General features: G+C 38.0%; 1 protein-coding gene across 4 annotated transcripts in view; it reads right to left on the minus strand.

Annotated features, from left to right (window-relative positions):
* MED13L (mediator complex subunit 13L) overlaps window positions 1–26,504 on the minus strand; it is a 628,245-nt gene that overhangs the window by 93,028 nt on the left and 508,713 nt on the right. The window lies entirely within an intron of this gene.

Genomic DNA, 26,504 nt, shown 5'->3' on the forward strand with positions numbered 1-26,504 from the left:
CCAAAATGGCTAACATAATTAAAACAGACAGTTCCAAGTGCTGACAAGATGCAGAAAACCAGAAAATTTCATATCCTCTAGTGAGAGTCTAAACTGGCACAGCCACTTTTAGGAAACTGCTTGACAGCATCTACTAAAGGTAAACATCTGTAGGTCCTTAGTTAAGACACTGTTAAGTATAAGAATCAGTTCCAACTATTGCTGCTGATGATAAACTCACAATCTAATAACTACATTTGTTTTCTATGAATTCTCCAAGTAGCAATGGCATGAAGAAGGGAATCATCATCAGATGAGATTCTCTAAGATTCTTCAAGAAATTACATTCTATCTAATCTTAAATGATTGCATAATTAACAGATAAAATTAATATCTTGGGTACTAATTCAAATTGCACTTAATGATCCTAGAGAAATCAATTACTAGAGATAAAAGATAAATTTTGCTTGGGTTTCTGATCTTTATTTCTTTCCTTAAAACCTAACAGACCAGGACTTCCCTGGTGGCACAGTGGTTAGGAATCCGCCTGCCAATGCAGGGGCACAGGTTCAATCCCTGGTCCGGGAACATCCCACATGCCACGGAGCAACTAAGCCCGTGCACCACAACTTCTGAGCCTGCACTCTAGGGCCCACAAGCCACAACTACTGAGTCTGCGTGCCACAACTACTGAAGCCCATGTGCCTAGAGCCCGGGCTCCGCAACAAGAGAGGCCACGCAATGAAAAGCCCACGCACCACAACTAAGAGTAGCTCCTGCTCGCCACAACTAGAGAAAGCCGGCGCAGCAACGAGGACCCAATGCAGCCAAAAAATTAAAAATTAATTAATTAAAAAAAAAAACTGGGCTTCCCTGGTGGCGCAGTGGTTGAGAATCCGCCTGCCGATGCAGGAGACACGGGTTTGTGCCCTGGTCCGGGAAGATCCCACATGCCGCGGAGCAACTGAGCCCGTGAGCCATGGCCGCTGGGCCTGCACGTCCGGAGCCTGTGCTCCGCAACGGGAGAGGCCACAACAGTGAGAGGCCCGCATACCGCAAAAAAAAAAAAAAAAAAACCAAACAAACAAAAAAACTAACAGACCTCTTTAATTTGTCTTTCTAATTTGGCAGATTTACTAAAATCAGGAATATGCTGCAGTTACGTGAATTTGGTTACTGTATTTCCTCCACAACTGACATAAATAGTAAAGGAGCAAACAGTTCTGGTAAAGGAATAAAAACTGTCTTTTTTTACCACTCCCCAAAATTAAATATATAACTGTGTGAAACAAAGTTAACCTAGAAGCAAAAGTGACCGGCAGGAGAATCCCTGGAGAAAAGTAATAGAGAGATTTAACAGAAAATGAAGTTGGCTAACACCTGAAGAATTAATGGTAGAAGATTATTCCAAGTTGCTCAGATACACAGCCTATAAAATAAAGCTCTATGAGGCAGACAAGAGCTCAGAGAGACTACATTTCATAATCCCCCTGAAACAGCCCGAGGCCCATTCCACAGGAAAGATACAATATACTCTTAAAGGATGACAAAGACAGTAGCAGTAAACCTCAGAAGAGAAGCCAAATCTTCAGCATCCAAACTCCAAAGCTCTATCTACCCATATTTCGTGCAGCAGAGCTAATTAGCTGCATTAAATGAGTAGTTCAGGATTCACATGCTATCCAGAGCTGCATGCCATCTCTGCCATCAGCCCTGTCATCAGAACTTAAATTCCAGGGAGAGCTTTCTAGGTAATGATCTAATAAATGAAGATGTAGCATTCTGTTTATGAAATATTGGTGACTGCTCTTTTGCTGCTGGATAAGCCTATTCTATTCCATACTCAGACTAATGGTCTTTTTTGCAATCTCTGAAACAGTTTACACATGGAGATAGTCCAAAAGTCAATTTCAGTACCTTTACATTCACCTGGCAATCTAGCACATTTATAAACAGGATTCAGTTCATTAAAATGTATTATTGCATATGTTTTTTGATCCAATGTTTTATGCATTCTGAAATAACTATCATTTAGTCAAGGACTCAATCAAAACTTCACATATTTTTCTTACTTATTTCTGGCAAGATGTATAACAGAAAAGTTTTTAAGCCCTTTAAATTACTAAAAGAATTCAACTGTAGTCAACTGAAAGACAAATTATATTTTCTTCCTGACCAAGAAAAGGAATCAGCTAGCACTCTTAAATTGAAAAGTGGCGATTATTTCCCACTTAAGTTCTAAAGGAACGGCATCAGCTTCTGATTTGAGGCACCCATCCTTCTCAGTTGATCTGATTTCTTATTTTAAGACGTGAACAAGGATACAAAGAAAATATACCTTCATTTGTTTATGTTCAACCTAAGCAATGTTAAACTTCTAAAATTCAAAAGTACTATTTCTCTCATATATATTCTGGAGATAAGTATGTATAATTATTATACTCATACATCTGTATAAGTAGTAAAATTAAAACAAATGTTGAGATTATTAAAAGTCCAAAGAAGTTTATACTATAGCATAAATCAGCAATAAGACCTTTCACTTTTTCATCTCCATAATGGAAAAGAAACTGACCACAGGCTAATCTGGTATCTTGTTAACCATTTATACAGCCATTTTTAACTCCCCAAATATTTTTTAAGGTCATCAAAAGATGAAATTGGAAGGCTTTCTTTCAGAGATAAGTTGCTAATAACTGTTTTTAATCAGTATTGCTGGAAAGAGAATACTGTCCAATTGGGCAAGTTGAATTAAAAACAATTTAGCCAACTATAAAACAAGGATAACAGATATAATAACTATAAAACAGCATAACAGAGCACATAGTGGTTTATGGACTTCCAAATTTAGCATTTATTTATTCTCAAATATTATCATATTCCTCCACTGCCCCTCAGTTAACATTCTAAAACATCAGTAGTTCTTCATCCCTTTTAGCTGAATGTCTTATAACCACAAATGTAAAATACAAGTACATTAATTAAAGATCTTAGTATGGTACAAGTATATGTAGATGGTACTTAACAAAGTAATAAGTTGTTATGCTTATAAAGACACATGAAATAATCATTCCATTTATAGGTTTATATTAAATAGATGTAACAGAACAAAAATTTTAAATTTGTATGTCAAGTGTCCTTAAATAAGCTTGATTTCACAGGCAATGCCTCCCAAAAATCATACTCTGCAGAAAAATGTTTTATAGTATAAAATATATAAAATGTAATTGTTTAAATATTGAGGGAAAATATTACAGTAATGAAACAAAAAAAACCACTGAGGAACAAAAAACATAAATGAGGCACCAAGAAAAGGGCTTGAAATTATATTTTAATTCTGATTTATGTGCTATTATTTTTAACATAATAAAAAAGTTACAGAAGTAACAAAAATAAATCAGTGTCATAAAATCCAACATTATCGGGCTTCCCTGGTGGCGCAGTGGTTGAGAATCCGCCTGACGGTGCAGGGGACACAGGTTCGTGCCCCGGTCTGGGAAGATCCCACATGCCGCGGAGTGGCTGGGCCCATGAGACATGGCCGCTGAGCCTGTGCATCCGGAGCCTGTGCTCCGCAACGGAAGAAGCCACAACAGTGAGAGAGGCTCGCGTACCACACACACACACACACAAAAAAAAAAAAACCCGCAAAAACCAAAACCAACATTATCACCTTTAACAGAATACTTGGAAAAAGTCTTTTTCTCAACTGTGAGGCAAAAAAACCCTTCAAATACTATACAATTCCACATATGAAATTCATCCATTGTGAGAGAAAAGTAAAATAAGTTCAAGACTATTCCTGCACACTCCACAGGAAACAGTACAGGATCACCTTCTCTGAACTTGGAGAACATCTCTGTGTATCCCTAAAGGTATCGGAGTTGTGCCAACTAGGCAAATTTCTAATAAGCCAGGAGGTGTCACTTTGTATATTAATATACTCAGTATTAAAAATCTGAGAAATATTTTAAGGCCTAAGGTGTTAAAAAGCAACCATATGTACACCAATAATTTGATAATTTAACTATAGATTACAATTATTAGATTGCATTGGGAGGAAAGATTCTAGATTCAACCATATCTTAAGTATACATACACCAACACAAATGACGCTTGTTTTATAGAGCTTTGACTTTCACAGAATTATTAATTCACTGAAGATAAATGGAAGTGAAAGTATAGAGATGAGAAGAAAGTTAAAAACATAAAAGCACGGTGTCATCTTTAAGAAGAGGAAGTGGAAACTGAAGACAGTGGTGTAAGAGTATCTGTGTCTCCTGTTATTCTACAGTCTGCTTTCCTTCCCCTTCCATCTCTGAGGCTCAGGTCACATCTATAAACATGCTAACCACTAACCCAAAGCCTTCTTATCACTAACTTGGTAAGAATATAAATTACTTTTTTTCATCTTTAACTTAAAAAATTCTAAGTAATTTTAAAGCAATTTGGCGGGAGGGGGAAGGTTTCTTTCAAGTCATGAGACTCACTTATCTCCAAAACTAAACATACACTGTTTGTCCTGCCTAACTTTTAAATTCCACCTTCTAAAGTTGTCCACATAAACATTTTTTACCCAGATGAATTTTTTGTTTATTTGAAAATAAATTGTAGTTAGGGACTTCCCTGGTGGTCCAGTGGTTAAGAGTCCATGCTCCCAATGCAGGACGCCCGGGTTTGATCCCTGGTCAAGGAACTAGATCCTGCAAGCCGCTCAACTAAGAGTTCACGTGCTGCAATTAAAAGAGCCCTCATGCTGCAACTAAAGATCCCACGTGCCACAACTAAGACCCAGCACAGCCAAAACCAAACCAAACCAAACAAAACAAACAAAATCCCAGGTATTCAAATAAAAACTTACTTTAAAAAATTGTAGTTACACATAACATGCCTATTTTAATGCAAGGCTATAAAATTAATTCTCAATTGTTCAGCACCAAGAAAGGCAATGTGAGAGGCTCTTACAATTAGGCAGACCTGAGTTCAAATGTGATCCATTATTAACTGCCTTAAGTTAATTAACCTTTCTGTATTTCAGTTTTCAAGGCTCTAAAATAGAGATAATAATGCCTAACTCACAGAGATATAAACATAAGATAAGATGTGATCATCCTCTGGATATAATAGTTACTGAAATTAATTAAAGTTCTCACCACAAATCAGAATAAAATCATCTACTCATCAGTACTCATCTCAAATTACCTAATGTGAGTTTGGGAATGTAAATTCAAACTTTACAATTCATATAAACATATTAGAAAACATACTAGGGCTTACCTGGTGGCTCAGTGGTTAAGAATCCGTCTGCCAATGCAGGGGACATGGTTTCCAGCCCTGGTCCGGGAAGATCCCATGTGCCACAGAGCAACTAAGCCCATGCACCACAACTACTGAGCCTGTGCTCTAGAGCCCATGAGCCACAACTACAGAGCCCGCGCTCTACAGCCCGTGAGCCACAACTACTGAGCCCGCGCTCTAAAGCCCATGAGCCACAACTACTGAAGCCCGCGTGCCTAGAGCCCGTGCTCTGCAATGAGAAGCCACGGAACGAGAAGCCCACGCACTGCAACGAAGAGTAGCCCCTGCTCGCCACAACTAGAAAAAAGCCCACACGTAGCAACAAAGACCCAATGCAGCCAAAAAAATAAATAACTTTTTAAAAAAGAGAGAGAAAACATACTAGAAAGGAAATTCCACTCCAAAAATCCAAATAACAAAGTATTACAAAAGTCACATCCAAACCTTAAATCAATTGTGCCACTGATTTTTAAACTCTTCTGAGCAATACTGTCTTCCTTTCATACAAAATTTTACACAGCATCCGAATCTATTTTAAAAAGGAAAGACCAGAGTGGCCCAGACTGGAGTGAAGGCTATTTTCACTCAGATGGCCTCACAGTCCTGCACACCACACAAAGTCCCAGAGCTCTTCATACCCCCTACCTGAGAACTACTTACTCTATGCTAATCTAATCTGTCTACATGATGTCCCATACAGAAAAGTGGACATACTTTGTGCCTTTGCTGCCTTCTTGCAAGGTACCGGCTCCTTCACCTTTCTGTCTACTTTATTCCTCAAAAGAAGAAAAAGGGGCTTCCCTGGTGGTGCAGTGGTTGAGAGTCCGCCTGCTCATGCAGGGGACACGGATTCGTGCCCCAGTCCGGGAAGATCCCATGTACCACGGAGCAGCTAGGCCCGTGAGCCATGGCCGCTGAGCCTGCGCGTCCAGAGCCTGTGCTCTACAACAGTGAGAGGCCCGCGTACCGCAAAAAAAAAAAAAAAAAAAAAGAAGAAGATCAAGATTGTTCCCATAGGCTCTACAGTATAGCCCAGAACAATACCCTTCTTTGGAGTATCCTTTCTGTATCACTCATCTGGACCCTCAGGACAGCACCTTGCTTGATATTATTCAAGTTGGGGCATTTCTGTCTTCTCTGCATACCTAGTCCCGCCTGTGAGAACAAGGTATGTGTTAGCCTCTGAACAGTCCTGAAGAGGACCCAGCAGATCACTTTTTTGTATTACTTGTAGGCACTGAGTGTGCTTTGAGAAATGCAGGGGGGGGGGGTCATTTTATTATAATTACGCACTGTTTTGGATTATCTAAGCTACTGCTAGTTTCACATACCTCCAAAACAGAATCTCATTGACCTAAGGCAAAAGGCTTTTTTAAGCACCAACATAAAAAAAAAAAATTTTAATTGCAATATACAGATTTAAAATTGTGCTACGAACACTTAGTTCCATTAAGTAGTACTGCTATGTTATTACTAACACAAAAATACAAACAACAGTTAGTATTTACTTCTTACGGAAAGAGGTTAATTTGATTAAACTTCTCTGCTCTTAAAATCTTTGGAATTTGGTGCCCCGGATGTCTGGAGCATGACTGCCTGGGAAAGAAAGCATGATTGAGAAAGCAAGAGGCTTTGACCACAGCTTAGTTAAGTCTTAGACTAAGAAGGGCGTTCCCAGGGTCTCATTAATACTCAGCTATTCTAACAGAGGGCTGCTTTGGCGAAGGCAGACAAGGAAGACTGCTTAAACGCACAACAAAGCAACTGAGCCTTCTACAGGACTAAGCTGCGGAAAGGGCAGATTCCTCTCCTTACAGCGCTTCCATCTGACACTCCTTCAGCATTAAGACTCATCACAGCAGCACACAGTCAATCTCTGCTTTATTGTGAACTATTCAATTATAAACAGCGTGAGGACAGCGGCCACATCACTTCTGTCCATCGTTAAACCCCTTGCATCTAGCACAATGTATGGCATACAGCAGGCTCTTTTAAAAGGGGGATGGGGGAATCTATGTATATGTATACATATATGCTGAGTATAATAAATGGATGGCAAGAACAAAGAAAAGCGTTTTCATACTCACCATCACAATGTCATATTGATTTTTTACAATATGACCTGAAGATAGTTTTTTAAATTACGTTAAATATAAGCTATCACATTAATAAATTGCCCTGCAAGGCAGGATTACACGTAGAATATTTAATATTATTTCTGACCAGATCTGAGCTTAACTTATAAACAGTTTTTAAGAATCTGAAGAAAATACAACTGCAATCCAGTAGAATCCCCTTCTGCATTCTGGCAGCACATCAAAAAACCTGTCCCAACAGGCCTAATATTGCATGGTCAGCGAAGAGGAAAAGTGAAAGGAGTCTTCTACTTTGCTGCTTCTCTGAAAAGGGAATCACATTAGGCCATTAAGTAGTAGATACATTATTTTATTGCTTGCAAAACCCTTGGGTAATAAAGAATGAGTACAAATTGCCACAGGCAGTTTTAGAGGAAAAACAGAACTGTGCAAAACAATGACAGCTGCTCTAGGCAGCACTGGACAACTGCAGTAAAGAAAACAGTGCATCAGTTGTGGTTTTTCTGCTCAAGTAGAGCACTCAGCCATGTGTGAGAAGGAGCTATATAAGCACGTAATTCTGCAGAATCTGGGTGTAAATGCATAAGGAAGAGAAAGGTGAGAGAAGAGGGAAATTTATTTTGTAAAAGCAATCACAAGTCAGATTCAGTCATACACGTACATTTCCATTCTCTTCTAAATAGGACTACCATGGGCAGCCACCATGAAAAAAAGCACATGCCCCTGGGAAACACACAGGTTAAAAGGTCAATACTCTTTATTGGGGGGAACATTAATATTTTCCCATGAAAATAATAAGACATAAAAATAAAGAAGGATATTTCTTTAACGTGACCTATGATCTAAGAATCCAACTTAATTTCTAGACAAAGAAAACCAATTTGTGTCACATCTTGTACAGGAAAACAGCAAGAATGAGTGATTTATTTTCATGGGATTCAGAGAATAAAACTGGCCTCTTACCTTTAACCTTGCTTAAAAGATATCATAAAATATCAGATTTACTTCTAAAAACCAGTGCTTTACTTTAACCTCTTTATTGTGCTATTTTAAAGTACTGTGTGAGATCTTTATTTTATACACTACTATACTGTTAAATTTTTAGAAAAAATTACAAGAACCCTTCAATACTATGGTTATAAAAATGTAAGAGCTTTACTTTTAAGTTCATATAGAATCTCATTACAAAATCATGTAAGAGTTTTATCTGTAACAAAAAGCAGAAAACTCTTATTTATGAATTTTCAACTTTCAAATTTTCACTGTAAAGAAGAAAAAAATCTCTTTAGCAAAAGAATCAACTCTACCAGCTACCAACAGATGGCACAGGTGGTCACAAGCAGCCACTCCAGTATCTGCTATCTCATCCTCTATAATCGGCAGGTTCATGTTTAGTTTTACGGAGTTTTAATAAGATGACTGAACCTATCGTGTTTAACAAACAAAAAAGCAGGACAAAGAAAAAATATATAGTCTACGTAAATAAAATCTGAGATCATTTTTAAAACTAAAAGTGATGAGAAAATGATGAACATCAGTGGAAATAACTGTGAAGGATACAAAGTGGGTCCTGCACTACCGGAAACAACAATATCAACATGAGGTACGGTCAGGAATTCCCTGGCGGTCCAGTGGCTAGGACTCAGTGCTTTCACTGCCAGGGGGAGGAGGCTGCGGTTTGATCCCTGGTTGGGGAACTAAGATCCTGCAAGCCGTATGACGTGGCCAAAACAAAACAAACAAACAAACAAAACAAAACAAGAGCTAAGGAAAAGGTGTAAGATGGGAAAACACAGTATGAAGAATAGCATCAGTGTTTGAAAGCTTTCTTGCCCAATACTACTAATTCAGGAGAATTTAGAGGATAAACAGGATTAAAATATTCAGAGGAAGAATTCAGTGAATGGGCTCAAGGCCAGATGAAATCTACACAACACTGAAACGGGTGCTACAACAACGCAGCTCTCTATGACACCTATGCTGATCATCCGACGGGAGTTTACCTGCCTCAACAATTCTAAAATGGTCCACATCAGTATGCCTTGGGAAAAGACACTTGGGTAGCATTTATATTGGCAAGAGCATTCCTGTAACACAGATGATGGGAAATCAGAAAATTCTAAGCAGGCGAGATAAAAGTCAAAAAAAACATTCTGACTACATACCCCTATCAGCTAAATAATAAATGAGCACACATCCCCCAATATGTGTCTATTTGTTTACATTCTAATTTTCTACACATAACTCTGTATTTCATTGACTCTAAGAAACAATAAATTGTAGATACTGCCATTTTATTAACCACTAAGGAATAAAAAACACTAATTAATTCTTACATAAGTAAGAAATACCACAATTTGAGATGTTAAAATGCGGGGGGGGGATACATCTTAGAGCCAATGAAATGTAGTACGTGGTTAACACTAATCTATTTGTAAGCTTTAAAATATCCACAAAGTTGGAATTTTAAATAGAAAGGGAAAAAAGAAACAAAATAACATTTTTATTTGTGCACTTTAACAGATTGTCTTTTGCATACAAGTTTGGAGATCCTTATCAGAATATAGGATGAAAGAAGGAAACTGGTAGAAGATGATGTTAGATCTCAATAAATAAATGCTTACTGAATGAAGAAGTAGATGCTTTATCTCCTCTATTACGTTTATTACACATCACATGAACATGATCTATGATGAACTCTCAACAAGAAAAAAGGAGGAAAAGCAGACAATAAATATTTCTCATAAATTACCACCCCTCTTAACTTCATTAGAGTAAATGTAGGGGTAAAGAGCACAGATTTTAGAGCAGAACAGCTCTGAATCTGTAGCATGACTATGCCACTCACTATGAAAAACACCATGGCATGATACTTCAGAGTTCTCACCTATAAAATGAAGGTAACAGTTCTTACATCACAGGATTAAAATGGGGGATCAAATGAGTAAATGCACATAAAGCTTTTAGCAGATTCTCAAAACATAACAAGACTCAATAAATGGCAACACAGGGATCATATATGGGAATTAATTTCACCTTTTAAATTACTTTAGATTACCTGAGGTGACAGGTGCAAAAATGATATTTGAAAGTATTTGACTTAAAACCAGTCTTATTCACCAAGACCATGTTTAGATGTCACTCTAACACAAATATTCATGGGATGAATCCTTAAATCAAAATCCATTTTTATCTATAACCGGAGGGAAGAGCAAATAAGGGAACAGCACCAAAAATTACATACTGCCTTCTTTATTTGACATCAGGATCTGGGTGGTGGGGTGCTTTGTTAATCTAGCCCTGGGGAGGCCTCAGATGTGTCTGGCAGCTGACAATACTAATGGGACAGTAAAGTACACCATCAACAACACAAAGCCAGAAGAATCTCCAAAAACAGCAGGGTTCATTTTAACAAGACACGGTCTTCTTAACAAGTGTCTTTAAAAGAAATACCAGTTTAAGTAAGAACTTACTGATAATCTGTTCTGTAAGAATGTATTCTATTGATTACCACTTTTCAAACACTAACATTTTTCAAAAATAAACACTCCTGATATATGGTTTAGAATTTCCAAAATGGTCAACTAAAGAATTCTACCTGGGCATAAACCCAAATGTGGATGATGAAATACTTACAATGTTTGTGGTAAACAGGAATCACTGGCCTATAAGTTTGTTTCCTGATGCCTACTGCCTCTGTTTATTTCATTGCCTTAGGATTGGCAATCGCTTTTCTCAGAATAAGAAATCTGAATTCTATGTACTACCTTGAACTGACTTGCCACATATGCTCTTCAGAATGTCAGTGTTTTGGATTTGAACTCTTAAATTACATTGTAAGGACACTCAGTCTGTGCTCTCTCTAGAACTGTTAGGATTCTAACCTGAAATAATACCGGTCTGTTACTGTTGTGCACAACCATATGCTAGCACTGGCATCACCTTTTATGTACTCATGGTGGCCCACATTAAAAAAGCATATGTTTCCAAGATATAAAAATCGAATGGGGGAAAAAAGGCAGGGTCCCAATTTGAGGTCCACCACCAGAGAGCTCTCTGGTTGTAATAACCTGGGAAATAACCTGGGCACAAGGCCAAGGTAGTCAAAAGAATGCAGCACTGATGTCATGACCTAGTCCATGAGAATGATAAAGGTGCTGTTTCCAAAAGTGACTAAGAAAAACTCCAGGGCCGAGGAATACAGAGGTTCTAGCTCATTTGAAGATTTAACATCTTCTCCCTGCAACAGCTCATAAGGTAGATGCTTCTTATCAGAAACTTAGTGGTACAAATGGATAATAATAACAAAGGAATCCTAAACAGCCCTGTTAAAGCCAACACTTGGAACCAAGACTTGTTAGCCAAACTTATCCCTCATTTAAAACAATCCTAGCTTTAGTCTTTTTCCCTAAAAGATGATGCTGCCTACCCTAGCTTCCTTCACTCTTCAAGTCCAGATGAGTTTTTTCAATTGGCCTGGGTTCCCCATCTCCAACCAGCAGGTGCACTGCCTGGTCTAGTGGTAAAACCCTGCCTGACCCACATTCTTGCCCAGGCTACCCAGTCTCAACACATGCCTATCAGAACCCACCAAACTCAAGGGCACTGAGGTATGAGCAGAGTTTATGGGAGAGCAGAAAGTATGAAGACAGGCTCAAAGCCCAGCCCCCTTTAACTTGCTGGCTGTCCAACTTTGAGTAGGTTACTGAACCTTACTGCACCTTAGGTTTTACATCCATAAACTGAGGATAATTATTACCTAATAGGATTATTATCAGGATTAAAGAATCTTTGAAAAAATGCTTAGAAGAGTAGTACACAGTACTACTTTAATAAATGTTAAGAAATTTCATTTATATTTTATATGAACAAAAGGCTTACTGCAAAAAAATTCTGCAAGAGTATTATTTGTTCCTTATTTAACCAGCTTTACAAAAGAAATAAAAACTAGCTAATGTCAATTATATCTCAATAAAACTGGAAAAAATTTAAAGAAATAAAAAATATAACAGGATTAGTCATTAATTCATCTATCCATGTATCATCCACTGACTTACTGAAATCCTACACAAAAGACTGGGCCCTGTTCTTAACACATTAGTCACTAGTCAAGTATCAAGTATCAGTCAAGCAGGGGTGGGGGGAGGAAAGGGGGGGGACGACTTCATGGCCACAAAAAATAATTATAAGAATCCATCCCCTCTTGCTATTCTTGGTTCACAGCCTTCACAGAATCAGTGTCAGGAATCATTTTGTCCCACACCTTCATTTTACAGATAAAAGAAACTGGTATTTAGAAATAATATTTGTACAGAACCTTTATCATTATTAATAAGTTATTTTATATGTATGTAAGCATCATGTACATTTGGTATTCTTGATTACTTAGAAGCACATGTTAAATATTAAGAAACCTCAATAGTGAAAATATAAATCCATATTGAACAAATATTTTTGCATAGCTATTGAAAATTAAGGGAGGTCCCAGTTTTGGGCTAAATATAAATAATATAACTAGAAACATCAATGAAAAAAAGAGTTTTTTCTGTAATACCATTTGTCAGAAATAGTATTACTAGGTGAAAGAATAATATGAATTTTACAGTTCTCATTTTGTGGTACCATATCACTATTTAGAAAGACTGGATTTAATGACTTTTTTTTTTTGAAGACTAGCAATAAATGAGTAGGCTACCCTTAAATATCACCAACCTTGGTTTTGTCCATTTTATTTATTTTTGCTTCTTTAATATATGTGAATGGGTACCTCCCATTTGTTTCCATCTGCATTTGTTTTAAGAAATAGGATGAACAAAATACTTTGCTTGTAAAGTTTGTTATAAAGATTATTGTAAAGACTGACTGAGGGACTCCCTGGTGGCGCAGTGGTTAAGAATCCACCTGCCAATGTAGGGGACATGGGCTCAAGCCCTGGTCTGTGAAGATGCCACATGCAGCAGAGCAACTAAGCCCGTGCGCCACAACTACTGAAGCCTGCATGCCTAGAGCCCATGCTCCACAAGAGAAGCCCCCGCAACAAGACCACGCACCGCAACGAAGAGTAGCCGCTAGCCACAACTAGAGAAAGCCCACACGCAGCAACAAAGACCCAACACAGCCAAAAAAAAAAAAAGGCTGACTAAATTATTATTGCTTCAATAGGGTTTTCTTAAAGCTTTATTTTAAATTACAGCCAAGATAAATAAATTTTTCTGGTGTATGTATTTTTAATGAGGATGTTTCATTCCACATTTGACTTCAACGTATATATCCTGAATTATCAGTTTCAGGTTTTTTCCATATTAACACACACTTTTCTCAGTTTATTATAATGTTCCTTTTCACAATAATTTTATTTCACCCAAACAGGTATTTGTTATATTCATATACAGTTGATTCTATTCTAAACTATGTATCCTGTGTAACTTTTTTTTGGGGGGGGGGTGTTGCTGAGTTTTAAGATCATAAAATTTAAACAACTTGTACTTTTTTAATGTCTTAGAAACGGGTGATACAATCCCACATATGTCCTTTTTACCCATTAGAATCATGTCTGATTTTTTTTCAAGCATACCTGACTATAATTATGTCAAGTTTTATATAGCTTAAGCATCAATCACTTTTGACATGATGCATTAAGGGATAGACTAGATAAAATAACTGCCAGGGGACATGTCCAAATGCAAGGGCTATTATAAGACAGGCACTTATAATCCCAACACACATTTCTGGACAGCCCAGAATTAAATCTCAGGTCCACATCACTAGCTGTGTGACCTTAAACAAATCACATAATCTCTCGTCTGTAAAATAATCATCTCTCTCTTAAGGTTATTATGCAGATTACATGAATGTTCATTTGACTAATAAACATTAAATATGTCAGGCACTCTTCTAAGTACTTTGTAAATATTAACTCATTTAATTCTCATAACAATACTATGACATAGGGACAACAATTACCATTCTTTCACAGATAAACTGAAAAAAAGAGGTTAAGTAACTTTTACTTGCCTAAGGTCACACCATTAGTAACTGGGAAAGCTAGGGTTTGAATCCAGGCAGGCAGTCTGACCTCAAAGTCCACGCTCTTAAGCACCACACTTAACTGTCTCTCAAAATACTGAAAAGCACTTGCCTGGCACCCAGCATAATGATAACAATGATGATTAAGCACACAGTGCCCAGCCCAGCATAGAAACATACAGTCCCCTAGAGGCCAAAAGATGGCTGGGGGCCCCAATGTTGATCAAGATGACATATAGGGGCTTCCCTGGTGGCGCAGTGGTTGAGAGTCTGCCTGCCGATGCAGGGGACGCGGGTTCGTGCCCTGGTCCGGGAGGATCCCATGTGCTGCGGAGCGGCTGGGCCCGTGAGCTGTGGCCGCTGAGCCTGTGCGTCCAGAGCCTGTGCTCCGCAACGGGAGAGGCTGCAACAGTGAGAGGCCCGCGTACCGTACCGCAAAAAAAAAACCCAAAACAAACAAACAAAAAAAGATGACCTATAAAATACACGAGTACTTCTAGATTAAAATTACACAGTACAGAAATCTCTAAAAATACAAATTAATAATACTGCTTTAAGAATTTAAAAAGAAATCACTAATGAACTATACTATAAATCACTCTCCCACTGAGAGCCTGGTTTTTTCTCTTAACATTGTTAAATGAATCTTAAAAATAACTAGCAGTTGATATTTTGGTACTATCGACATTTATCACTCAATTTCAATTATAAACTAGAGGTACTAACTTTTAAAAGGAAGTGCTCAAGTGTACTTTACTACTATAAAGATTCAGAAGAAAATTAAATGTATTATTTTATGTTTTCTGATTAATAATGTAATATATGTTCATGATAGAAAGCTAAGAAATACAGGGGGTTTGGGGGAAGAAAACAAGAATCACCAGTAATTCAATATCATCGTGTAGTTTGAGATATTTAATTTTCAGATGATGACAGCTGCTTTCTTTCAATTCTGAAAACAGATGAAATTTCATGAACTAAAGTAATTATTGTCAAGGTGCTTCAAAAAGAAATGTTCTTCAATTAAGTGAGAAACATTAACTCCACTTACTATTGCTTTAAATAATGAATGTTTTCTCTACTCTTTATGCTTAATATAAACTAAGTTCAGTCAACAGATATGATTGAATCCGACTAACTGTTTTTTAAAACAATTTAAACAAATTTTGATAAAATCAGTCACATGTTTAGAAACTGATTACTAATTAATGACAAACACTGGAATTAAAATTAATTCTCTTCCACAGTACAGATAAGGCCAAATCACTCAATTGGTATCGCTTAAGCATAACATGTTTTAGCTTGGTTCCAGATATGCTAACAAATTGGAAGAGAAAAGTAACTTTTGTTCCTCTAAATGGAATACCCTATGAAAAAGAACTTTCAGGCAAAACCAATACTATTTAGATGAATACCTATTCAAAAGGCATTTACACTTTCAGTATATTAACATCAATAGTCCTCAGAGGCCAACCTTCCAATTCCAACAAAGGGCAAGAAAAATAGTGTTAAAAAGTATTCAAGTAAATTGCTCTTCTCCTCCCACACCTGTCCCCTGATAGTCTTATGGAATCTTTCTGGGTTTTCTACCATAATAAAGGCTTATTTGATATGATTTTATCTTACTCTTAATTTACAGGACAGGTAAGACTCTTTATGTACCTTCCAATTTTCCAAACTAGTAACAATTAAGACTTAATGCTTAAAATAATTCTTTTAAATATCTTTTTTTTGTCATTTTAAATCTGTTAATTTAATTTTAACTTAGTTATATTAAACAAATTAATTTAATTTAATTTTAAATCCATTAATTTGAGTCACCTCAAATAAATCAGGTTAGTAAAGGTACTCCAATACTGTGGTAATTCAGTATTCACATCAGTTTTGGGAAGTGACTCCTTACACTTCAGGAAATTAAACTTGTAAAAGCTTTCAGCTTCTATACCTTATTTGATTTAATGTTAATCAAGCTAGCACTGGTTTTTAATATATGTGCAAACAGGTCTCTAAGCAAGTTGTTCATGTGCTATTTGAAGAATAAGCAGGCTTGCCATTCTGCCAGATACTCTTGTTAATGACCCCTTATGCCTTGTCTTTAACCACACTGTTTAAACACAACGAATATTTTTGTTATATTTCATATACAGTGACAAAACAAAGCAAGAATTCTTTCGATGACAGAGTCCCTTAAACTTCACAGATGTTTATGTACCCATGGCTGACTGCACACTATATTACATTGTATGTCAAGGTAACTGGTAGATGCCTTCCTGCCAAATCTTGGCCAGTAAACATTATTTTACACAGGCCCTTAAAACTACTATCCCGCTTAACACTACACCACCACCAGGACCACCACTTAAATTCCAACCAGCTTCCTGCCCCAAACTTCATACTCCAATTTCCAGCCGTACTCCCCCTCCAACCCCATATGAGGGGGACTATCGGCTTATAAATCAGCTCACTAAAGTATGCAGAAAAGAGTTGTAATCTGATCTGAAATGTATGGGAACCTGGTTCCATTTTGCAACTTTACATAATTTTTAAATTTCCCTTTAACTGAAGGAAAAGGATGAACAGGAAACCTGGCACTTGAGTGCACCAAACACTGCACAGGGCACAGGTAGATTCTTGTCTTGCTGGGAAAGGTAGTCAGGACTAGCCACCCAACAGAATAGCTTTTGAGTCTGAAGAAAAACAGCTTGATACTCTGAGGACAGAGTGAAACTAAAATTAAAATCATAGACATTTATTGTGGAAAAGTCCTTAAAATGATCTGGTCCAACCCCCTCATTTTCTTAACGAACTGTAGTGAAAAATTAGTTTAAATTATTTCAATCCAAATACTCAAGTATCTGCTGTGTGCTGGGTATTAGTTTACGGATTCGATTTTTAAAAGAGACTTCTTGAGTACACACACGAAACACGCCTGTTTATGATATACAGTTCACTTTTAAGCCTGTAAGATGAGTTGAGAGGCAGTATGGACTAGTGGGAAGAACAGAAATCTGGAACCACTTACCGGAATTAAATACTGTGGAGCTCTACGCAAATCACTTAACCTCTTATTTAAAAAGCTAAGGGGACTTTCTTACCTCACAGGTCCTTCCAACTCCAGTAACATAACAAATCGGATTCTTTTATTAAAAAGTACCACTGAGTAGTTTGAAAGTCCACACTTGGAAGCTAGGAAATTGGATTAAGATGGAAAATGTTTAATTTTCCTTAATTTTATGGTAGATTAAAGAAAAATTATTATTATAGAGATACAATACTAGAGTCCTCTGAATAAAATTCTGAAAGAATACATAAAAGACCATTCATAGGGACTATCTCGTACAAGTCTGGGAGCAAAAGAGGTGAAGAGGGAGGTTTTTGTTGCCTTCGAAACTACCTTTTTCAAGGGCATGTATTACTTTTATAATTTCTTTAAACCTCCAATTTTTAAAAAACTTATGAGCACTTAAATCATAGAAGGCAATGTAACGTAGCAGAAAGTACAATGAACTACAGAAGGGGAGAAAAGATTACTAGTCTGCCGCTCTAGCTCTGTGACCTTGGGAAGTATATTTGAGCTACAACATTCTAGCTTTCTTATGAAAACAAGAATGAGACTGCTCAGTGTGTTAACTATCCTGCTGGACTCAATTTTATATTAACTGGTCTTTGGTTACTTTTCTCTCATTTAGTCATTAAGTGCGTCCATCAAACACTGAAAGAGCACCAGGAACTAAACAAAAGTAAGATAGAGTGCAAATTAATTTCCCTATAATAAAAATAATTAACAGCCAAAAACAATCTAACAGAGTTCTGGAAATAAAGAAGGGATAAAAGATAAACTTGGTGAAAACCCAAAATCTATTACTGAGAAAGGTAAATAAATATATACTCAGACCTTGACCTGAATGTTTTATTAGAATGCTTTCCAAACATATGTCAGTAAAGTAATTAAATTAAAAAATTATCATCAATCCATAAATTATAACTCTGCTGGGGTTAGGAAACTGTCCTCTGTTTCTTTCCTTTTTTTTTTTTTTTTTTTTTGCGGTACGTGGGCCTCTCACTGTTGTGGCCTCTCCCGTTGCGGAGCACAGGCTCCGGACGCGCAGGCTCAGCGGCCATGGCTCACGGGCCCAGCCGCTCTGCGGCACGTGGGATCTTCCCGAACCGGGGCACGAACCTGTGTCCCCTGCATCGGCAGGCGGACTCTCAGCCACTGCGCCACCAGGGAAGCCCTTAAAATTTTGTCTTTTTTTTTTTTTTTTTCCTTCAGTACATGGGCCTCTCACTGCTGCGGCCTCTCCCGTTGCGGAGCACAGGCTCCGCGGCCATGGCTCACGGGCCCAGCCGCTCCGTGTCATGTGGGATCTTCCCGGACCGGGGCACGAACCCATGTCCCCTGCATCGGCAGGCGTACTCTCAAGCACTACGCCACCAGGGAAGCCCTGTCTTCTGCTTCTTAATTGACTGACGGTCAAACTTTCTGTCCCTAAATACTAACCCCATTACTGATCTTCCTAATGATGGATCTGAATGCCTGAAATTATTCTTTGTAGCTTAACATTCATCCTATTATCAGAGAAAAATAAGGTTTGTTATTGTATTGTCCTTCCCAGCTTTATGTGACCAATAAAAGGGTCATGTGGTTATCAAAGGAGCTTTCTCAAAACTTATTATTAACATGCATCTCTCTATTGTATTTTTCTCCCATTTCACATCCCGTGAAAAAAAAATACTGTTAAATATTAAAACTTAAAGTTTTCCTTTTTTCTTTTGCGGTACGCGGGCCTCTCACTGTTGTGACCTCTCCTGTCGCAGAGCACAGGCTCCGGACCTGCAGGCTCAGCGGCCATGGCTCACGGGCCCAGCCGCTCCGCAGCATGTGGGATCTTCCCAGACCAGGGCATGAACCCGTGTCCCCTGCATCGGCAGGTGGATTCTCAACCACTGTGCCTGCCACCAGGGAAGCCCAAAGTTTTCTTAAGGATTTAAGCTATGTTCAATTTCTGAGGTTTGAAAGGATGCTGCTCTTTTTCTTACACCTCACCTAATAGATAAGTGAATAAAAGAGGGGAAAGTAACATTTTTCTCCTCTGTAATTCTAAATTTGGCTAAATGCCACAAATAAATTGTATTCTTAAATTTACTATTAAGTACCAGTCACTGAATATTTAGGCAAAGCTTCAAAAGAAAGACAGAAATTCACCTCTCCATACCCCTGATCTCTATTCCTTTGACCCAAGGATTCAAACTGATACCTAGAAAGACCTCCAGTTTGACAGCTCTAGGGGAATACGCAAACCATGTTAACTACCACAAGGGAGCCGTCAACTGAGCAGCTATCAGCTTAGCCCCTTATAAGGGGCAAGTGCCCTGACCAATGCCTAAGGCCGGGAACCTCTTTCTTCCTTCTAAATATGCATTGAAATTTCCTATTTGGGGCTTTATTGTGCAAGCAAGGTCCAGAAGAAGCATGACTAGAAATATCCTTCAGAACCTTGAGCACAGCCATCTCTGCAGTCTTCTCTTTGTGTCCCTTCTCCACAACTTGTTTTTCCACTGTTTGCAGTTAGCCCAGGAACTAAAAAGTGAATCATTTGTTTTTTATTTGTTTTGGAAGAAGACAGTACTTATTATTTGTTTGCTAAGATTAAGGGCAAGAGCCTTGGTAGCACAGAGATCTAGCTCTGCCCCAGTAGCAGTCTCATCTCCCCATCTCTCACCACCACTCCTCCTATCACTGACCTCACAGGGTTGCTGTGAAGAGTAACAAGACACAAGTACGTAGCAAGCCGTATGCAGAAAGGTCCTGTCCCTCTCCCGGAAAATGTGCTCTTAGCTCTGGCACTTTCTTAGTCTTTTACTGAAATTCTCTAGGTCTCCATGTTCTCATCTGTAAAACCAAAGTAAATAACACAAAGCTCCAGGTATATAGTGAAGACTGGAAATAATTTATGTTGAGCATTTAGCACAGTATCTCAATAAATAATAGTCTTAACTTAAACAAATATTAGCTCCCTTTCCTTCCAACTTGAAGTTGTTTTATTGAGTATCTCTATCTTGGTTGCTTTTTATTCTACCATTTCAATTTGTCTTTCAGAGCACATCCAAACCTGTACTGTGGACTCTGGGAAGCATGATTACCTTTCTCCTGGTGCCTTCTCTTCAAGTTTGAAGTAGAGGCCAGCTGATTAAACCCATACAGAGAGGCTATAGTGGCACCAGGGAGTGCGATAAGGAAATTCACTTTAATGCTATAATAAGGCTTAGGTGCTACTCAACTGCAATAACGTGAGGCATACCCTAGCTTCAAAAAAAATTTATCATGAGCAATAAGAACCTGCAGGTTGTAAATGCTAAAATCCTTGGCAAGAGACAAAATATGACAATACAAAAGGCAGTAACTAAAAACAGTCCCAGGATACGTTAATAAAATCTGCAGAAGCAAGGAGGCAAGAGCAATAGGGAAAAGTTATACATGAATTGCCATAATTTAGTGGCAAGTTTGGACTGGGCCATCAAAAGAAGGCTTGGTATTCCTGTTTGTTTGTTTAAGATCTTTAACTCTCAGGACAACGCTTATTGGTGGCTCTTCTGCAATTCTTAAATTCTAACAAGGAACTACTCTAATTATTTAGTCATTATTAAAACAACGTTTAGGGCTTCCCTGGTGGCGCAGTGGTTGGGAGTCCGCCTGCCGATGCAGGGGACACAGGTTTGTGCCCCAGTCCGGGAAGATCCCACATGGCGCGGAGCGGCTGGGCCCGTGAGCCATGGCCGCTGAGCCTGCGCGTCCGGAGCATGTGCTCCGCAACGGGAGAGGCCACAACAGTGAGGCCCGCGTACCATTAAAAAACAAAAAACAAAACAAAAAACAACAACATTTAAGTCTCTATTCTCATGAACCATCACAATTAATCTAAGCTTCATTAATTTAGAACTTTGTCACAGAACTTCTATCTAACTGTCTAGATCACTCAAGGAGTTCTCTTATTAGAAGTTACCTCTTCCTATCTTCATTGCTGTTAAGCTGAACTTTCCTCTCTAGAAGCCAAGTCTTTCCCTGAGACACCATTGTGTACATGTCTTTGTTACTGCTATTTTCCTCTCCACGATTCTACCCCAAGTCATCCAAACCTCAGATTTGACAAAACACATTTAACTTCATGAATCTCTTCTCTTCACTAGAACCCACATCAGTATCTTCCAATTTTCACCTTTAGCACTTAATATTTCACAAACCAAGACACTAATTATATATAGTGTCTTATCTCTAATTGCTTTAAGTGTTTATATCTTACCTTCCGGATAATACTAAGTTCTTTAGCAGGACTTTGTCAAGTTATCTTACTTATGTCAACCAAATACCAAAACAAAACCATTAAAAAAAAAAACCCAAAAGCAACAAAAAAAACCTGTTAGAAAAGCTACTCACAGAACACAGATCACAAAGCAGACAAATTCTGAAATGAGAAAATTTCCTATATGGTCCTATATGCATGTCTTGGATTGATCTTCAACACATCGTCACTATTAAGTAAAATAAAGCAGTGGAACAATGGGTAGGGTATATGTACCATTTGCTATACTATGTGTATAGAAAAGGGAAATATATACAACACACTGCATAAACCAATCGCTGGAAAGACAAAAAGAAACAGGTAATATGATTTAACACTAGGAGAGAAATTGGCTGGCTGGGCAGTGAGTGGGGAAGAGACTTTTTTGCCTATATAATTTTGTGCTGTTTAAATTTTATACTACATACATGTATTGCCCATTCCACATAATAATTTAAATAAGATAAAATAATTACTCAGAGAGATCATCAGTTGAAAAGAAAACACTTTCAGGTATGTATATTTTAGTGAATTATCAGAAGAATTAAAATGCTGCGCTGTGCATAAGATTATGACAAAGACACACACTCATCCAATTATTTCTCGGGTATCTATGAAGATTCTAAATTCTACCCCTTATATAACTTTGTAATCAGATAAATTTTTACCTTAAAAATTTATTTATAATCAATAATCACTCCTCCTACATTAAAGGTATCATCATTAACCTTATTAGTGAAGACAGCATGAAGAACTGAGAAAAATAGCAGTTGTGAAACTAGAAATGCCTAGATCTGAACCCTCAGCTTTCTAGCTGTGTGGCTTCTCAGCTAACCACTTCAGCGTATCTTGGACAGCAAATTTCCTCTTAAGGGGTCAACAAAGTTAGGTACCAGGGCCAATTCCACCCCGTTGTAACTGAAAGTGGGGGTCTGGCTGCTCGCCACTCTAAAGCCAATAAAGAGGCAAGTTGGTGGAAAGGAAAGTTTGCTTTATTTCAGATGCTGGCTACCAGGGGCAGGGCAGACTCCTGTCCGAAGCCCAACTCCCTGCCACTGACAATCAGTGGGCAAGAGCTTTTATAGACAGAGGGAAGGGGCTACAGGTGGAAACAGCACAGTCAGCTCTGACAGTCATCTTGAAATTGGTCATGTGGTGGTCTGCCCAGCGTCATCTTGATTGTTTTAAGTACAGTTAATCTTCAGTTCCAGGATCGGTTTGATCCCATTTCTTTGAGGTCATTTCTCAGAACTGTAGCTTAGGTCATGGCTACAGTCTGGTCATCATGTAGTTAACGTCACCTGCTCGGGTTTTAGTATCTATAAGACAGCTCACAGGGTTTGCCTCAGAATATTATCTATAGCCCTTGAGGAGGAGCTAAAGGTCCTTGACTTTGCTTAATGAGTAAATTATTATTATTTGGTCTCCTTTGACTGTTTTCCTTTGTTTCTGCATTTTCTTACTTCTCTGATTAAACTTATTCTTTGGCTAAAGTTTTTCCACAGACAAAAGGCAGGCTGAGGACATGGGTGGGGGCGGGAGGAGGACCACAGGGTCCTGCTCCATTTCACGGTCACCTATTTTTTGTAAAATAAAGTTTTATTTGAACAATCTATTGCCCATTTGCTTACATATTGTCTATGGCTGCTTTCACAGTGCAATGTCGACTTGACTAGTTTTGACAGAAACCATATGCCCTGCAAAGCTGAAAATATTTACTATCTGCAGGAAAAGTTTACCTGCCTCCAGCCTAAGAATAAAATGCAGACAAACCACATCTTTGTTGAAATTTTTTTAAGTACAGGAATGCCGAGCAGGCAGCAGGTCAAAACTATTTTCACAATAACACGAAGACATTATTTATCCTTTTCACTCTCATTTTCTCCAAGTGCACAACGGAGTTTTCCAGAGGCTACATCGTGTGCGATGTCACAACAGACTACAAGCAGAAGCAGACACAAGAATACAGCTGTTTTCCCTTAAGCCAGAGTTTAAAGAGATTTGCAAAAACAGTACCACTCTTCTAAGTATTTTTTTCTTTTAGAAAAGTGTTATTTTAGTTTAAAAGGTTGTGTTAACATATAATGGGTTTGTTACTGTTATTTTTAAAAGTCATAAATATTTTAACTTTTCTCAGTTTTAATTCTTTGGAGTAAATATTGATAAGTATAACCCAATAAACAAAAGCTCTTTTGGGTGCTCAGTAACGTTTATAGGTGTTTGACAACAAAAAGTTCAAGAATCTGCTATACTATAGCTCTAGTGCATCACAGCAGCATGATTAACTGGCCTACTAGAACAGTCAATACACTGGGCAGGGACTGTGGATAAACACAGAGTAGTTTATTAATCATGAACATTACCAGGACAATCAATGACAACACCACCATCCCTCAAGCTGTTTTCGAAGGAAAATTTGACAATTCTCATTAGAATCTCCTCGGGGGCCTTTTTAAGACATTTACTCAAGGGACTTCCCTGGTGGTCCAGTGGTAAAGGATCCACCTTCCAATGTAGGGGACCGGGGTTCCATCCCTGGTCAGGGAACTAAGATCCCACATGCTGCAGGGCAACTAAGCCAGCGTGCTGCAAACTACAGAGCCCATGCGCTCTGGAACCCGCACGCCACAACTAGAGAGAGAAAATCCACACGCCACAACTAGAGAGAAGCCCACGCGCCACAACGAAAGATCCCGCATGCCTCAAACATGATCCCACGTGCTGCAATGAAGACCTGACGCAGCTAGCTAGCTAGCTAGCTCAATCAATCAATCAATCAATCAATAAGATTTATTCAAAACTTTGAAGTAAGGTCAATGGAAGACAGCTTGTCCTTTCAATGCCATATAGGGGAAATACCCATCCAAGGATTATCTAGTGCCTCAGTTCCTCAGCTGTGCACCAAACCCCCCAAAACACTGCAGCAAATTCACATGGATGTGGTGGGATATTTTAAATTTGGTGGTGGTGGGGGTGGTCTCAGCTGTGACTATGACATAAAGTAAAATCAATATGGACAGGAAATAAGAGTAGTAGCATCCAATCTGACTCCAAGGTTTGAGAAGTTGTACAGTGCTCAACAGGCATACATGTCCTATTTATCAGCAATTCTGGGTAAGAAGAAAATACATTTTATCCTTTCAATTTATGTTCATTGTTTGTTCAAATAGCTACTAAGTTGTAGATACATATATATATACCTATCAATTTTCTAGAAGAACCTAGCTACTCAAATACTCTTTGAACTGGTTTTCACATCTTACCTGTTCTTTCACTAATTAATGAGTTGATTTAAATGTATGTCATTTGTTCATTTTATATTTGTATTAGAGTCCAAATTTTACCTTTCTGTAAACTATACTTTAGTGTGCTGAAGTGACCCTTTTCCAGTGTATCTAGAAATAACTCTATTTTTAAAAGCTAAATTTTCAAGAATTCACTAAGTAATCATCAAGCACTATGGAGGGATGTATGTATAGGAATATATAAAGTATCAAGAAAGACTCCATATACATTACTATGTTCAAATAAAGGACATACCTGTGTGTTAAAATTCAATTAAACTCTAATAATTCTATGTGGTTTTCTGAATTTTACAATTTTTAATAAATACATTCAATCTTTTTGTTATAGGAAAATACACGACAAATTTTTCTTTTTTTTTTTGCGCGGTAGGCGGGCCTCTCACTGTCGTGGCCTCTCCCGTTGCGGAGCACAGGCTCCGGACGCGCAGGCTCAGCGGCCACGGCTCACGGGCCCAGCCGCTCCGTGGCACGTGGGATCTTCCCGGACCGGGGCACGAACCCGTGTCCCCTGCATCGGCAGGCGGACCCTCAACCACTGCGCCACCAGGGAAGCCCACGACAAATTTTTTAAGACGTTTGGAATGACTTATGAACACATTCTTAAAACAAAGCAGTATGAAGGAAAGCTTTAAAAAGTGAGTGAGAAATATGGAATTAAATTCCCTCCAAGGAAACATTTTAATATTATTCATTAAACACAGGGCTAAGAACAAAAGAACAAATGGTCACATTTGTATAATTAGTACTTTTAATGCCAGATATGCCAGTAAACTAAAAATACAGATAACAATTTATTTTATCCTCAACCTCCCACTTATTTTTTCTATTATTCTTCACTCCATATCAAATATTCTTATCTAGACCATTCTTCTCATTTCAAGCTACGTAAGTGATAAATGTGTTTAAGAAGGAAAAAGAATAGAAAAAACTTTCCCCTTTTTGGTACCCTTATGAAGAATGGTAGGGAAAAAAGCAAAGCAAAAAGCAAGTGCATAAGTATGTTTCTAGAAGGTCTGAATGATACCTATCCAAGTGAGAAGAAAATCTTGGAAGTGGTGGTGGTTTGTAAGGAGCTTCCTTCTTTCCTCATCTGGTAATTGTGACTGCTGGATCCATTTCTGTCTGGGTCACTTTTCACCTATGCTGCCTCCTTTTATTATCCAGGGTAGCTATCTCACCTTACTACTAAAGACACTTGGCTTAACATTACCTAGAAGTGTATTTTATATGTGAAATATGGAAAATAGACTATCACGCTTTATAGTGAACCTTAATAGTCAACAGGTTTCTTTATAAGTACACATGTATATGAGACCAAAATCAAACCTACGAAAATACTTGGTGTAAAGGAGGTGAATTTTATGGAAGTTCTATCATCTGCTTTTAATGCATGGTTTATATAAATTATACAACTTTCATATATATATAAATAATATTAAATGATCTGAAAATGGAAAAAT

The sequence above is a fragment of the Kogia breviceps genome, chromosome 15 (assembly GCF_026419965.1).
Source record: "Kogia breviceps isolate mKogBre1 chromosome 15, mKogBre1 haplotype 1, whole genome shotgun sequence".
NCBI classification, from domain to species: domain Eukaryota; kingdom Metazoa; phylum Chordata; class Mammalia; order Artiodactyla; family Physeteridae; genus Kogia; species Kogia breviceps.